Source organism: Xiphophorus hellerii, chromosome 3 (genome assembly GCF_003331165.1).
Source record: "Xiphophorus hellerii strain 12219 chromosome 3, Xiphophorus_hellerii-4.1, whole genome shotgun sequence".
Taxonomy (NCBI): Eukaryota; Metazoa; Chordata; class Actinopteri; order Cyprinodontiformes; family Poeciliidae; genus Xiphophorus; species Xiphophorus hellerii.
Window position 1 is genome coordinate 28682665 of NC_045674.1, and position 15251 is coordinate 28697915.

At 43.1% G+C, this 15251-nt stretch overlaps 1 protein-coding gene across 4 annotated transcripts in view; it reads left to right on the plus strand.

Annotated features, from left to right (window-relative positions):
- The window catches only part of zfpm2a (zinc finger protein, FOG family member 2a), a 170603-nt gene that overhangs the window by 1371 nt on the left and 153981 nt on the right, over positions 1 to 15251 (plus strand). The gene's annotated exons all lie outside the window — the stretch shown is intronic.

A 15251-nucleotide genomic window follows, 5' to 3' on the forward strand; every position in this document is an offset into this window, starting at 1 on the left:
CATCTTAAGTGTGTGTGTGTGGGGGTGTGCGTGTGCTGTGTGTGTGTGTTCGGTGTGACAGCTGTATGTCGGCTCTGAAAGGAGGTTAGAAAGGGCAGATTGTTTGTTGTGTTTGTAGTGTGGAAGAGCGGTTCGATGATCTGTTGAGCTTAAAACGTTTTATTGAACGAAATGTTTCGTTATACTTATTGGGGTGTCTTTGCGTGAGTGTGTTTGCATAAATGAAGTAATGTGCCTGTTGATGCACAAGAGTGGCTTTCTTTACTTATTTTGGTGACCAATGACAAATGTTGTGCAGCTTGGTTTTATTTCATTTGTAAAGCTAATATTTGAATTTCTACAGATTCTAGAAAATTAAAGACGGTTTGCTTTAAATTTTCTTTCTTTTAGTTCAATCTATTGTTGTAATTGTTTGACTTATATATATTTATATATAAAATAAATCAAGCTTTTTTTCTTTTTTTTAAAAAAACTTTTCCTCTTAAAGCCTTTTAAATGGCTTTTTACACAGTACACTTCAAAAACTAACTAGAGAAAAAAAAAGGACCTGATTCAGTTTTTCTGCTTAGTGTTCATGTTTCCATCAGCATTCACCTTAAAGCCAAAACAATGTGTGACGTGACAGCAGGCCCTCTGGTGTTTAGACCAATCCCGTCGGTGCCTCCAGATGTGTTGTCGTCGTGGTCGCGAAAGCAAACCTAACTCTTGTGTTCTGCTTTCGTCACTTTGACCTGGCCTTTTTCCCCCCCCGCTGCATTAGCATGTCGTGTGTAAGATCTTGTTTTATATGTCGCTGGTGGTGTGTGGTTGGATAACCAAGCAGCACTTGGAGGAAGAAAGGTCACCAGGAGCCTAGATCCTCGTTCCCGCTCCGGGAACTCCGGAGGAAAAAAAAAAAAAATAGAGAAAAGAAAATAAAGGCAGAGGAGGCAATACACAGAAAGTCAGGCACAGACAGTCATTCTAAAGGACAAAAAGGTTGTTGGGCGCAGCCCCCCCCCCCAATTCACCTCCACCCTTCTCTTTTTCTCCCACCATCCTGCATACATTGGACCGTTATCTAAAATTGTGATTTATGCAGTATTTTAATATTTTGCTTATTCTTTCCCCTTGGGTGCTCTCTGAGCGGTGATAAAAAGGCGATGCTGAAAGAGCGCCATTAATTTGCTCCGATGACTGAGGAGATAAGGCCAGATAATGGGAAAGATAAGCAGAGGAGATATACCATCAGAAACCCGATTATTACCATTAAAATTCCAGCCCAGCAATCTGCAGCTGGCTGATAATTCCTTCTCCGTTTCCACCACTTTGGATGATAAGGCAAAAAATAGTCACTCAGTGCTCCTTGATTAGGCTGCCTGGATATCCTGATAATACAGTGATAAATTATGTATTTTCCTCCTTGTTTTTTTTTTCTTTTCTTTTTTTCCCCTTTCTGAAATGCTTCTTCTGATTTTTATATATATGTATTTATAAATATATATCCCCGTCGCCCCCCCTTTCTGGGTGCCCTCCTTGTTGTTGTTGTTGTTGGGGTTTTTTTCTCGCAGAAAGAAAGAACCCATTCACTTTTATTGTAATAAGAGTTTGATAGAAAGAGGAGATAGCGGTGGAGGTGTTTTTGTGTGGGAGCACATATCAATGTTATCAGCTCATCTCCCTGGGCCAGCTGCTGGCTGCTGTTGTTTTTAGCCTTATCACCCTGTGCCAATATGCCAATAAATTGCCCAGATTGTTAGTCATTTCAAATGTAAGGGGTGGAGGGATTCAGGAGAAATTGACAGGAATGATGAAAATATCGCTGATGCTCGGCAGAGTGCGATTAGCTGATGTAATATGATGGGCGAATTCCACCAAGCTCCCCTCCATCCCCTCTTCACTCGCCTCGCTCCTCCCCTCGGCCGCCCCCGCCCGCCTCGCCTCAGCTTCTGGTGGAGTCCATACCTCCACTCGTAGTGAGAGGAGGAACATTTTGATGCTTAATAGGAAGGAAAGATACGGGCGGGCTGAATTGAAACCGGGACCTCTCGGAGTAATTTTTCTGTAAAATTGCCCCCCAAAGTTTCGCGTCGTGCAAAGAGGGGTGTGTGGGGAAGAGGGGGGACATATAGATGATGTAGGGGGAGCGCGCCTTGGCCAGTGTTTATGGCGACACATTGAAGCACCCCCCTCGGAGGCTGGGCGCCGACATCCGATGTCAAATGTGCTTATTAAACTGACTTAGTGCTCTCTCCCTTTTACTGTTGTCTCCGCTTTATAGACCATCTGAGAATTCATGTTGCATCCTGCGGCTCTTTTACCCGCCATTGTGGAAAATCAAGCACCAGACTGTGGTGATTACTGTAAGTTTGTATTGGGCCTGGGCAGCCGGGTGCACAGGTTCCCACAGCTAACCACGAGGTCGTATTGTCAAAATGTCATGTAGTTACAGCCGTACACACCGCTGTGTACAACAAGGATGCGTCGAAGTTAGATTCTCATCCTGATTCAAAATGATTCTTATGTTTGGAAAATTGCCAGTCACCATTTTTTCTTTTTTCATACATAAAGGAAAATATTGGGATTAAACATGTTAAACTTAGTAGTAGTTTTCTGCTACCTCTTTAATAAATTTTAAATACCAGCTGATTTTAGCTGGTTGGTTAGTCAGGCTATGTGCTCAGGCTGAATGTGCAGTGAGCTACTTAGTAGACAGGCCGCTGCTAGCTGTCAAAAATGAGTGAAAAAAAAACTGAAGAGAACATCTTAATAAATGATGCATGGCACTCCTTAAGTTTTCACACAATGGCTTTATGTTTTGTTTTGCCACCAGAATGTTTCACATTTGTTCTGTTTTTAATCGAGGGAGAAATGTGCTAGTCAGCCAGCTGACTAGTAGAACTGTGAGATACGACATATTTTGGTAATGATCTGTTATAAAGTAAATAAAGGGTCAGTATAGTCAATAATAATAATATTAGTTATTATTTAAGTTTGATATATTCCCAAACTTCCAACCTCTAGGTGAGTTTGTCTAATTTACGTATATAATGTGCTTCACTTGGTGAAATAAACTTTTCATTAAGATTCTAATTGTTTGAACGGCTCTGTAGATGTTGAAGAGGTGCTGATCTAAGATCAGATGCCGGCAAAAAAGCTGTGAAACAGCCCTTTAAAACACACTGTTTTATTTAATAATCTGTAGCGTATGCAGACAGTGAAGGCTTTTAGCTACTGTACTTGTTTTTGAGTCTCAAATTTCCAGAATTTGATTTAAAAAAATATATATATAAAAAAAAAAATCTGAATTTCAATCTGGCAAAAGTGTGAAATATTTTGCAGGAGCAAATTAAATAGATGACCAAATATCTGGCTCATGTCACGTCCAGTAAAACCCTCAGGAGAAAAAGCAACACTCAATTTCATGTTCTGTTTTCCAACCACTGCTAACTTCCTTTGTACGCGTTGACCTTTTAGCTAACGCTTCATGTGTGTACCCCTTGAAAAAAAAAAAAAGAAATGACAACAGAGTGTCTTTTCTTCCCTCATCCAGTCATTGTGAACCTGAACCTCAGCTGAGCAGGGCGCTCTGCTCCAGCTTAATGTCTGCTTTTTATCACACCAACCATTTTTTCCATCTCTGCTCCACAGTTAATCTCTCCAACTCCTTAGCATACGGCCACTTTATGTAACGTCAGCATACTGTTTATCATATCAGGTGACATTTCTATCTTGGAGGGGCATTTATCAGAGGCAGATTACACTAGTAAGGGATAAGGGGAGTGTTTACAGAATTGACTGCCAACATCCTGTATCTGAATGTAAGTGTGTGTGTGTGTGTGTTGTGTTTGCTCGAGTATACATTGGTGCGTGCGCGACGAGCATGTGCTTACGGGTTTTAGCAGAGCCGTCGGAGCTGTTAGCTTGATGTGCTTTACGTGTGTGTTTTTTCTCGCTTTGACTTCTCATCCGCTTTTTTTCTTTCTTTTTTTTCCCCTTCTTCCTCCAACTTAGCTCAGCTTTGCTTCGTACGCCGAGAAGCTGCGTACGCGTCGCGTTTCACCCTTGGCCCGCCGAACGCTGGCAGCCCAAAGCAGTCAGATGTTTTGGGGGTGTAGGAATCAAAAAAAAAAAAAAGAAGGAGGAGGGAAAAAAAAAAACATTCATGTGCCAGCTTTCCTGTATATTTAAGGGTCCTCCTTTCATTTGGGTGACAATCACGGCGCGTCTCTCGTGTTTCTCTCGTCGATTTCTGTCAGCAGAAGAATGGTCGTTGAATGCCAACTTTCCCTCAAACATCTGTTCCCTGCCAATAACAGCTTGTGCCGTTGCCTCGTCTTAGCTGAAGGATCCCCAATTGCCTCCTCACTTTTGACACAAAACAACAATACAGATGAATGTCATCTCCTTTCATTGTGTGTTTTTTTTTTCTTCCATCTTTATTTTGTGTCTAAACAAAACAGTTTTTTATTTTTTATTTTTTGTATATGGTCTTTGTGCCTCCCTGGCTGTGATTGGTTCCTCTATTCCAGACTCCAAAGCTATAGGGCGAGGATTGCACGGCAGCTGCTGCTTCCTTTCTGTTTGAGACGGCGGTGCCTTCGCTGAGCTGGGGGCCGATGCGCTGCCGCCCCCCGCTCACCCTCCCTTCAGCCTGCGGTGCCCAGGGCAGCGGCAGGAGACGTGGGCAGGGGTTGCCACGAAGGTGGAGGTCACTTCCTCTCCCAGGCTTCCTCTTTATCTTCCTCTTTCCTGAATTCCTCTGCTATTATTCCAATAACCGCCGGTTCAAGCCGCTGCCATTGTGTTTTCATTTCATTCGGGGGGGCTGGATCTGTCACCGCTCTGGATAAAAATGTAAATTTTTGAAATGTGTCTGAGACAAAACTTGAAGCCCTGGAAAGGCCTTTCAGTGCAGCCGGGATTAGGCTGGTTACTTATATGGAGTAAAGAAACAAAACATATTCTGATGGTTTAAAGTCAGCTTTTAATGGCCTCTTGAAGAGAGTGCAGAAAGGCAGGGTGTGCCCCTCCCAACCTGTTGCTGCACACCACCAGTCAGCTGGCTAATGAATGTCACTCCATTTTTGGACATTTTTCCATCTTATATCATATCCTTGTGTTTTACTTATGTATTTATTAGTTTGTTTTGTTAATTTATAGTTTAATATGAACATGCCACATGTTGACAAAGTTTTGAATGTAAAAAGTAGAGTGAAGAAAAAAATCGACCCCTTCTCTCTATAGTCAATTGACTTTATCATAAGCAATTAAACATCAATCAACCATCCATAGAGATACGTCTTTAATCCCAAAACAGACAATGTGTGTTTATGAAGGCACCTAAAAATCATGGCATATTTATGCAATATGATAAAATTAGCTTTTTAAGCAGACTTAAAGTCACATTTTGCTACCATCCCAGAGAGAGTGCAGAAAGGCAGGGTGTGCCCCTCCCAACCTGTCGCTGCACACCTCCGATCAGCTGGCCTGCAAACGCGGCTCCATTTTCTGGAAACATTCCCGTCTCGCTTCCGATCTCATTGTAGCATATTCACCCAATGTTATCAAATCTCACACAGATCTGCCTTTTCAGTTTTCCCACAGTTTGTTCCTCGAGCGCGTCCCTCTCTGTGTTTGTTCAGATTTTAGACCGGCGATGCCCACCGAGCCCCGGGAAACAATTGACTTTCAGTCCGCTTTAAGTTAATAGCCTTGTCTCCTCCTCGTTCCGATCAATATTGGTATTAATTAATCAGCATTATCAGGCACGGGATCTAGTTCCATTTGTTGTTACATCAGCAAAATATCAATAGAGAAAGTGGACTCCCCCGATCGTCATGGCAACTTCATCTCTCAGGTCAAAGAGAGTTTATCTTATCTCGCTGCAGAGAGTGGCAAACTGCTCAGGAATCTAGTTTGGACTCAAAGATCATTGATTTAAGCTTTTTTTTCTCTCTCTCTCTCACAACCCCACCTTGTTGTGTTAGGAGGGAAAGGGATGGGGGCAAAAACAACAACAAAAAAAAAGAGAGAGAAAAGAAGGCGGCATTCTAATCGCAGCCAAGATGTGAGATTTAAATATTGATGTCTGAAGGCCATTAGAGCAAAGAGGGCCTCTGGTCTTGCTGTTGTTCAAGTACGTCCTTTTAAGACCCAGACAAAGCTGTGATTATCAGAGGTGTCACCGTAGAGTATGTCTGTATAGCTGGCAGAGTGGGACTGCTGGAGGAGGTGGGGGGGTGGGGGGTGGGGTCAGTTTCCTGTTAACGCAGCGCTCTGCACATCCTGGCATTTCTACAGGCCTCTGCATGTTTGCTCCCATGATGGGATCGTACTTAGAGACATTTGGATACTTAAAATGATTGATTTGTGCGACATGAGGTTTTGCCTGTTTTGATGCTTTGTTTTTATGCATGAGAATATCAAAACACAACTTTTCCATGTCATTTTGCAAATTAATAGTAACAAAAAAATAAAAACTCTTAGTAGGGTCAGGGTACAGGGTGTAACATAACAAAAGTGCCAACCAAGCACTGTGGAAGACCTGAGTGTCAAACGTTTGAGCAGCGTTTGTGCTGCAAAATGTTTTGCTTATACCTTTTTAAGATGGGGGGGTGGTTCAGAGGTCATCACCTGCCACCTCATTTGATTCACAAAAATGAAATGAAACTGGTGGTTTCAAATTGCTGTCACTAGAAGCAAAATATCAATTAATCAGATGATGAATTAAAACAAACTCAATACTTTCCATGTGCATGATGTATCGTTTCTTCTGGGACATTTTATCGTCCAGCTTCATCCTAGATATGCTTGTTCACTGGGCTGATTGACCTTCGCTGACCTCTGGAAACGCTTATTGATATCTTTAAAAAGACAGAGGCGCACATGATTTTTTTTTTGCTGTACAAATGTTTGACACAGAAGGTAGGCCTGGTTTGATTTGAAGGTCAATCAACTTCACTTAAGTTTGAGGAGGATCAACACATCTTCTCCAATACATCCTGCAAATTAGCAGGTGGTTGTTAGAATCAGAGCGGAGTTGTTTCCTTCCTTTTTAACACATAAAGTGTTTAAAAATGCCAAAAGAGAAAATCTTGCAGATCAAAGTTGCAACAGTAGAGTAAGAATCCTTTGCCGTCTTCCATTCAGGTTTTGAAGTTGTGCGTTTTTCGTCGCTATTTTTGCCTATCGGAAATGCAAATAAGTCCTGCGCTGACCTCCTTTTTTTGTGTGCAGGAGACACAGAGAGTTGATTATAAATTTCCTCCAGCCAAGCCCTATAAATTACAGAGCAGAGTGTCTGGCTCTCATGGGAAGGTAGGCCTGGTGTGAACTACCCAGGAGTAGTCTTTGGGATCTACCTCGCCGTACTACCGAATGTTCCTCCGGGCTGGAGCAGAGAGCACGGGTACTGCCTGTGCGGGTGTACGTGTGTGTGTTTTTTTTCTTTCCCCTTCTTTTTTTGCCTCCGGGACACAATTGCCTCATTTAACATTCTCTATTTGGCCTCTGCCAAGAGGGGAAATAGCCAGGGTGAGAGAGAGAGAGGCCGCCACACATCATGAATTCTTCTTTCATTTAACTTGCACAGTCCCTTTTCACCTTGGTGATGCGCACGGATCAGGAATAAAGATATTGCTCAATTAAGGGGGATTTCTGAGGTGGCTCCTGAGGTATTGCAGTTATTTTTGTGCCACGCCAAGGTTCTGATGTATCATGGATATGGATATTGAGTTCACCACATCCGCGTGGCGCTTTGACATCCTCGGCAGCCCAGAAGAGAAACAGCTCGGCGCCCTGCAACAGGAAACTCGCCTTCATGTTCGCTCGAACAGTCCAGGGGTGGAAATGTGTCAGTCTCCGTCTACAGGCTTATAAATAACTTGTATGTGTGTGTGTATGTGCGCGCACGCAAGTGTGTCTATTCAGACCCGTTGTTTGTTTCTTTCAATCGAATTAGCTACAGATGATCAAATCATTTTCATGGATTCTGTCAAAACTGATATTAGGGTTTTGACTGAATCTTGGATGAGAGGAACGAGAGGGACCGTGTTGGGGAACGATGAGTCACAGCTTGCAGCAGGCGTTGTCACGTTGCGTTCTCGGCTTTGTACAATGTAAATATCGGCTGATGTTTGACTCAACAAGAAAGGTGAACTTGATCGTATTTTCTGCAAAAAAAAAAAGGCCGGGGTTAGGACGGGGGCTTTCCGAGCTGGATAGTAGCTTGGCACTTCCAGAGAGTGATGGCCTAATAGCTGTTCAGTCTAAATCTCCGGCTTGGCAGGAATTACCGAGGCTGTATTTGTGGGGGTGCAGCGAGACGCGGAACTTTTGCGGCGGGTTTGAGACGCGCCCGGCGTTGCGGTTCAGGGATAGCTGGCAGCCCGAGGATTAAGCAACAAGCCTTTCACTTCGATTTGTTCATCAGCATTTTCCTGCCAGACAAACGCCACAAAACGCACACCATCTTAAAGGTTTGCCGGAAAATCACTAATGACAGAGCTTTGTACACAGATAAACAATTTCTGTCAAATGCGTTGGGGAAATTATAAAGCAAACTCGGGAAACACGCTAATGCTTTAAAGAGGCTGTGTTTAGATTTGCACCAGTGCAAAGCCGGCAAAGCTGTTGACAGCACAGCTTACCCCCGTGATGCGATCAGAGGCCGCATCTGCCTGCGTGTGATTAGCGAGAGAGCGAACGGCGACGCACATATATACAAACCGAGACGATGCTCAAGTGGAAACAGGTTGATGAGGATTGATTATATTTATTGCAAATTGCACAAATCGATTTAGATTGAGTGAGCGCACCGCTGGGCAAGCCACAAAAGGCCGGGACGTGTCGCGCGGAGCACGTCTTCTTCTCTTTATTGTCTTAAAGCGGGCTTTGTGAAGTGACACAGTAAACACCAAGAGAGAAATGCAGCCGCTATTATTTCACATTCAGCCCATTTTCTTTGTCTGTGGGAGTCTGCGTGTGTGTGTGTGTTTGTATTTCAGAGAATGCTTATCTGGTAATTACTAAAAACTGTTGACACTGAGCAAGTGCTGTAGCCAACTAAAATGCCTTTTTGTCTTATGATATCAGATTGGATTTTTATCTGAGGTTCATGCAATCGTGCATCCCTGAAAAGCAAAGATAACCGCCTCAAACTCCTTATTTCTAGCATGAGTGTAGAATTAAGAGGCTTGTTTAAAAAAAAAAAAAAAAAGAAGGGGTGGGGGAGTCATTACATCTGCTGCTCATATTTTTTTCTAAAACACATAATCTATATATATATATTTTTTCCTTTCTGGTTGAGTATTAGGATGTGTCTGTGAATCTTATGTCTGACCATAATCAAGTTCTTTTTAAGCTTCAGAAACAGGATAACAACTGGGTCAGATGATAAGCCTGGGCAAAAACGAAGGGGAGGGGGTGTGAAAAAAAACTCCTGTGATAGACGAAGGGAAAATCTGATTGATTGATGTCTGCTGGATTTGCCACCATCACAAGCCAGCTGACAGTTAGTTTGGGATCGGATGATTTTGCTCTTAAGATTGGGGTTGAGGGGGAGCTAGGCAAATATGAAGGACACAAAGGTCAATGGCTTCCCTCCTCCTCTCCGTATCTATCTTTCCCTCGCAATAGCTTGCTTTGACAAACTCTAATATGTTGCTAAGCTTTGTGGCGGCGGGACACATGGTCATAGTTTGTACTGTAATATCCTATAGCGGTAATCTCACAAGGCAATGATTGAAAGTGCTGGAAGAACCGGGTGCTCACAGGGACCCGTTGACATCATCAGCTGCTGTGGACTGGCACATGTCTGCCGACTTGTTTGAACCGTGTTTTTCCCCCTCGGGACCGAGTAAGTTAAACAACAGCTACGACTCAAAGGGAATCTGTTATTGTAAGCAGGATCTGATAAGACGTTGCCACATTACGAGTTTGTGTAGCAAAGAGGGGCAAAAATGGAGTCTCCAGCGAGTGCGGTTTGGGGGAACGTGGAACTGTGACAAAGAGTGATTGGAGGCATATTGTAAATAAACACCCAAGTCTTTTGCGGCTCACTCGTGGTGTCTTGAGAAAGATGTTCCATGCTAGGTTTCAGCTGTTATTGGTGCTGCTCTGGAGTTGACCCTCTCTGGCTAAATAACAGTGTTGCCAGGGTTAAATTAAACCAAAGTAAACTCTTGCAAGATGCTTATTTTCCCTCTCCTTGAGCAGAACAAGCTGTAATATTTCCACTGCTTGGCATTTTGTTCCTTTAACCAGTGTTTATATTCAGTAACACAGGGCTTTAGCGGTAGGGATAGTAATGATACATCCAGCTCACAAGGCAAAATTGTGGCTTTCTTGTGATTTCACAACAAAATAAGTTTCATGAGTTTTGAAGAACCTGTTCACTGTTATTTCGTCTTTGATAACCTAAAACTTTTTGGATGTGGAACTAAATTCAGAGAAATCCAACAGTCGTTGCAACTGCTGGGAAAATAATCCTACATAGCTCAGTGGCTAGCACTGCTGCCTTGCAGCAAAATGGTCCTGGGTTCAAATAGGACCATGTTTCCCTGTGCATGTGTGGGTTCTCTCAGGGTACTCCAACCTCCACCCACAGTCCTAAAACAAGACTGTCAGGTTAACTGGTCTCCAAATTTTTCTTAGATTGTGTGTGTGCACGTTTGGTTGTCCAGTGTATTTCTGTGTTGCCCTGTGAAGGACTGGCAACTTGTCCATGATGTACACTTTCTATGGCACAATGACTGCTGGCACTGTCTCCCCGTGACCCTATTTGATGTTTTGAAAATCAACTAAATCAAAAATATGGTGTAAATATCTGATAAGTTTACAGTGGTTCTCCACTTATTGAGAGTTCAGTGTTCTCGGATTCACCAAATAGCAGCTTTTTCTATGGGATGTTGTGTTAAATTTGCCTGTCCACTCATTTTTCTTGGAACTAAAATACTCGAAAGAAAATTCAATTTGGGTAACTGAGGTATCCAAGCTGAATAGGTAAAATGTACTTGACACGCTATTGACTGGTATTTGCAAAGCTGCCAATCCAGTTGCAGCATTCATTTTCCTTGGCACTGATTGGCTGTACCGTCTATAGATAAGGAAGACTGGGCATGCTAACCTCTGCGGTTATGCTAAGATGGTTTCCATTGTTAGTATTATTTCATGTAAAGGTATATTCTGTGTTTTTACTATTAAAACATTTTGCTATAAACCTTTTTAGAAAGGATCTCAAGTATATATGGAACTATTCGCAAGTGGCGGTTGTCGATACTTTTAGCCATTCCCAAACAACAGCTTTTTTTCTGTTTTGCAGCATCTATTTTAGTGACACTTTGCTACTTTATGCACGTCTAGCATTTTCCCTGGAATCTCAATTAAAGATCTATAAAACATAATACCCGTAGTTTTCAAACTAAATTTCTAAATCCTCTGTATACATTGGTCTTCGATAACTAGTCTGATGCATCCTTTCTTGTTATAAAAAAATTACTGTGAATTATTCTTTTAGTTTATTACTGATGGTTAAGGGTTAGCCACTTGTCTTTAGCTATATCTTCTCTGTTGAACTCTGAAAGTATTTTTTTTCTAACAAGAACACAAAATGGTGTCACATAAATGATGTAAAAGCAGTTGAGGCTTCTTCAGTGTTTTTGTACCCAAGTATATATTTTTTTGGATGAAATATTTGCATATATTGCAAATATAACAACAGATTAACTTAAAATCCATTTCCTTGTTTACTTCAAAGTAAGAATCTCAAGCACATTTACAGCACTGTCAGCTTGAAAAGAGACAAAGTCACATACTGGACGGCGCTTAGCTGGACAAACAGACTAAACTTTAATGAGACATGTCATTCTGTTCTGATATTGAAAGATTTCATGGAATTGGGCTTGTTGCAAAAAAACTATAGAATAAACAACAAGGTGTCCTTACTGATGTCTGATGTTAAATAGGTTTTCCTTTGAGGGGCCACGCCTAACAGACACGTCCATTAGCTTTGTCTGGGAGCTGCTTTAAAGATCAAGGTCTCACTTGTAATGAAGTGGAAATGCAAATGCAAGTCAAATTCAAACTACTGTGGATCCGCTTGTTTTAATCAAGTTTTCACAAAAAAAAGAAAGAAATGTAGCCTCCATTCACAGCCTCTAACCAAACAATAAAAAAAGGATAATCCGGAGACAATTCCCATCCAAATAGAACCGGACATCATTTAGGGGAAGAGACAACAACTCTTTGTTTGTTTGAAGTGGTTGATATGACAACCTCCTTGTCAAAGACTCGGGGCGAATAAAAGGGATTTGTAATTACCATAATTATCTCTTATATGTTTTCACCTAATGATGTCCATTAAAATGCCCGGGACTTCATTACAGGCCGCTTCACTGTAGGTTGGCATACACTCATAATACGGCATGTTACATTACACAGAGCACAAGTAATGAACTTCTTTCATCAGAGATGTTTATCGCGCAGCACTTCTGGGGGGAAAAAAAGCCAATGTACTTCAGCTTTTTGTTACAGCTGGATTATAACAATTCTCATAGTTCCCACTTATCTTTCACATTTTCTCCACATGTGATATCAACCCAATTGGCTTCATGTCTAAACAGGACGGCTCCCCCTAATCTAGACCGCTGTTCGTTTCATGTAAAACATCTCATTTTGTGGCTTAGGCTGGTGGCGGGCCTTATCGTTACATAATTCGCTGCCCTCAACGTGATTTTCTTTGTGGCAATTTATTTAAATTCCCCCATGTTTATATATTTTCTGTCTCCTTTCATTCACAATGATTGCCTTTTTTTTTGTAAGTTCAAAAGGCTCATCTCGGAGACTTTTGGTAACTCCGTAGATACGAGTTGGGAGGGGGACGAGCGGAGCCATTTTGTTGGAGAGCAGACGAAGGAGGAGTTTTAGCACGTGTCCATCTGTGACTTGAGGCATTAATCTAAAAGGCTGAACTAACTCCATCTGAGGGACAGATATAGCCCCCTTTTACCATCCTCACCTCACCAGGTACAGCGTTTGGGAGATCTTGGCTGAATAAATGCGTCGCCGTTCTGCTCCCGCGCTAAGGCCCCTTGGTCCCTTGCATGTGGCTTCGCTCCTGTGGACGCTTTTGGTCTTTGTCTGCCACCTATCAGCCTATCAGCAGTGTCTCTGAAGCCCAGTTGTATAATGCACCGTTTATGGCTTTGTGGGAGAGAGATGGCGGTTGGGCGGCAGAATAGCTCCAGGCCTTCCCTTCAGTGAGTGGATTAACGGCGGCCCGCTTTAGCGCTCTCAACTGCGGTGTGAAATCGGCCCTGCTTCGGCGCCGCCGATCAGGCTGCCTTTCTCTCTCACTCTCTCTCCCTTTTCCTTTCCATCTCTCTGTCTCCTCACCTCATGCAAAGCCTCTCCCAGCCATCTGTGAAATGTGGAAACTCTGTGTCTAAGTTGAGTTCAGATCCCATCCCCTCCGTCAAGCTGAGGCCAGCAAGCAAATGGGCAGGCAGTCGGCAGAGGGGCTTTGCAGGGGAGGAGGAGGAAAGGAAGGAGAGAGATGATGAGGCGGAGGAGGGTGGTGGTGATGGTGGTGGTGGTGGTGGAGATGGCGGCGGTGGGGGATCAGCTCACTGATGTCGTGCCGCGTGTGCAGGAACCCTGCCTGTTCTCCGCGGGCGAGTTGGAGGAGGGTCCAGGCCTGGGTGCCGGCCGAGAGATCTCTGGTTCCTGCTTGCAGGTCCAAATCCCCCCTGTGTGTGTGTGTGTGTGTGTCTGTGTGGAGGCGAGGCGGTGGCACAGCTCCCCCTGAGCCCCTGCCCAGTCCTTTGAAGATAAGATGGTGATACAGACTCCCTTTCGGTACGAAGCGAACCGGCCGTCTTTGTGCGACACACATGCCTGTCTCCGCCGGAGCCTGCAGCCGAAACACCTATGGTCTTTACTGAAACGAATCGGCTTCATGGCCTCTGGTCAAATTAGATTATGAATGGGTGACAAAATTCTAGATCATATGTTTAGGATATTCGGGGTTTTTTCCACCATTTTCATGCTGATAACGTTGAGTTGTGCTATGGCTGGTTCTGTATTTCCATTCGATTTCCCTCCACTGAGAAGAATCAACTCTTCATTTTACACCCGCTACTGACTCCCATTTTCCATGGCAACTAGTTGTCATCTTAACTCGGCTGATTTCTCTACCATCTCCCCTCTGTTGCTCTTAATCATGACAGTTTTTTAAACATGCCTCCCCTCTGCATTTAAAAGCATATTTTGTGGCACTCACAGGCCAATTCTCCCACTTCTGGCTCTCCGCAACAGCTTTTCAAAAGAGCGTCCGTGGTAATCAGGCTTTTGAATTATGAACTCAACATTCCCTCTTCTTTCTTTCTTTCTTTCTTTTTTTTCTCCTTCTAGCCTGTGGCTTTGGGGGTTCAGATCCGTGCATAATGTCTGGTGATTGCGCGGCATTATGGTGGTTTTGGAAAGCCGGGGGTTTGAGGTCCAGCCACGCATCATCTTTCCTCAGACAATGTGGATCTGTGCGTCTCTCTGAGCTCATCAGGGATGGGGCGTTGATTGCTTTTTGATTCCTCTCCAACGTGGACGAGGTCCTGCATACATCAACTAATTAGAACGTACTTAGAGCATGTGTATGTGACAGACCCCACACTCCTCATCAGATCCTCAGCCCAAGTGCACTAACCACACACCAAAAGGCTTTACTCGATTCAAAAGAAAAACAGCTCAGTGGCGGGGCACGGATGTGATGGCTGGGGTGCGTGGAATGGGAGTTGATGTCAGGGAGAAGTAAAACACTACCACTGAAAGGAAAATGGATAAATGACACTAATAAAGACATACCAAATGCCACCAAACAGATTCCCTCTGTTTTTGCTTTGGCTAAACTGTAGAACGGGAACAAAAATTACTTAATGAAGAAGGCTAAAAGCTCAGTAGAAGCCCTAATCCAAAAAAATTCAAGAATCTCTAAGGTTTTAGGTTCTCAGTTGACCACGTTTTCTTAATGACTTCACATGGAGAAAACATGGAAATTTCTCAGGAAATTTGTTCTTGAAATTAATTCAAGAACACAACAAAGATTCATCCAGGAGGTCACAAAAGGGCCAAGAACGCATAAAGCAATTGAGCAAGGTAAGCGAATGAATTTTGCTCCCAAGCAGAAAATCTTGAATGAGAATGTCTGGTCTTCAGTTTACCATCCACAAACTTTATGCAATGCAAAAGAAGAATCTTATCGTCCAAAGCACGCTAGC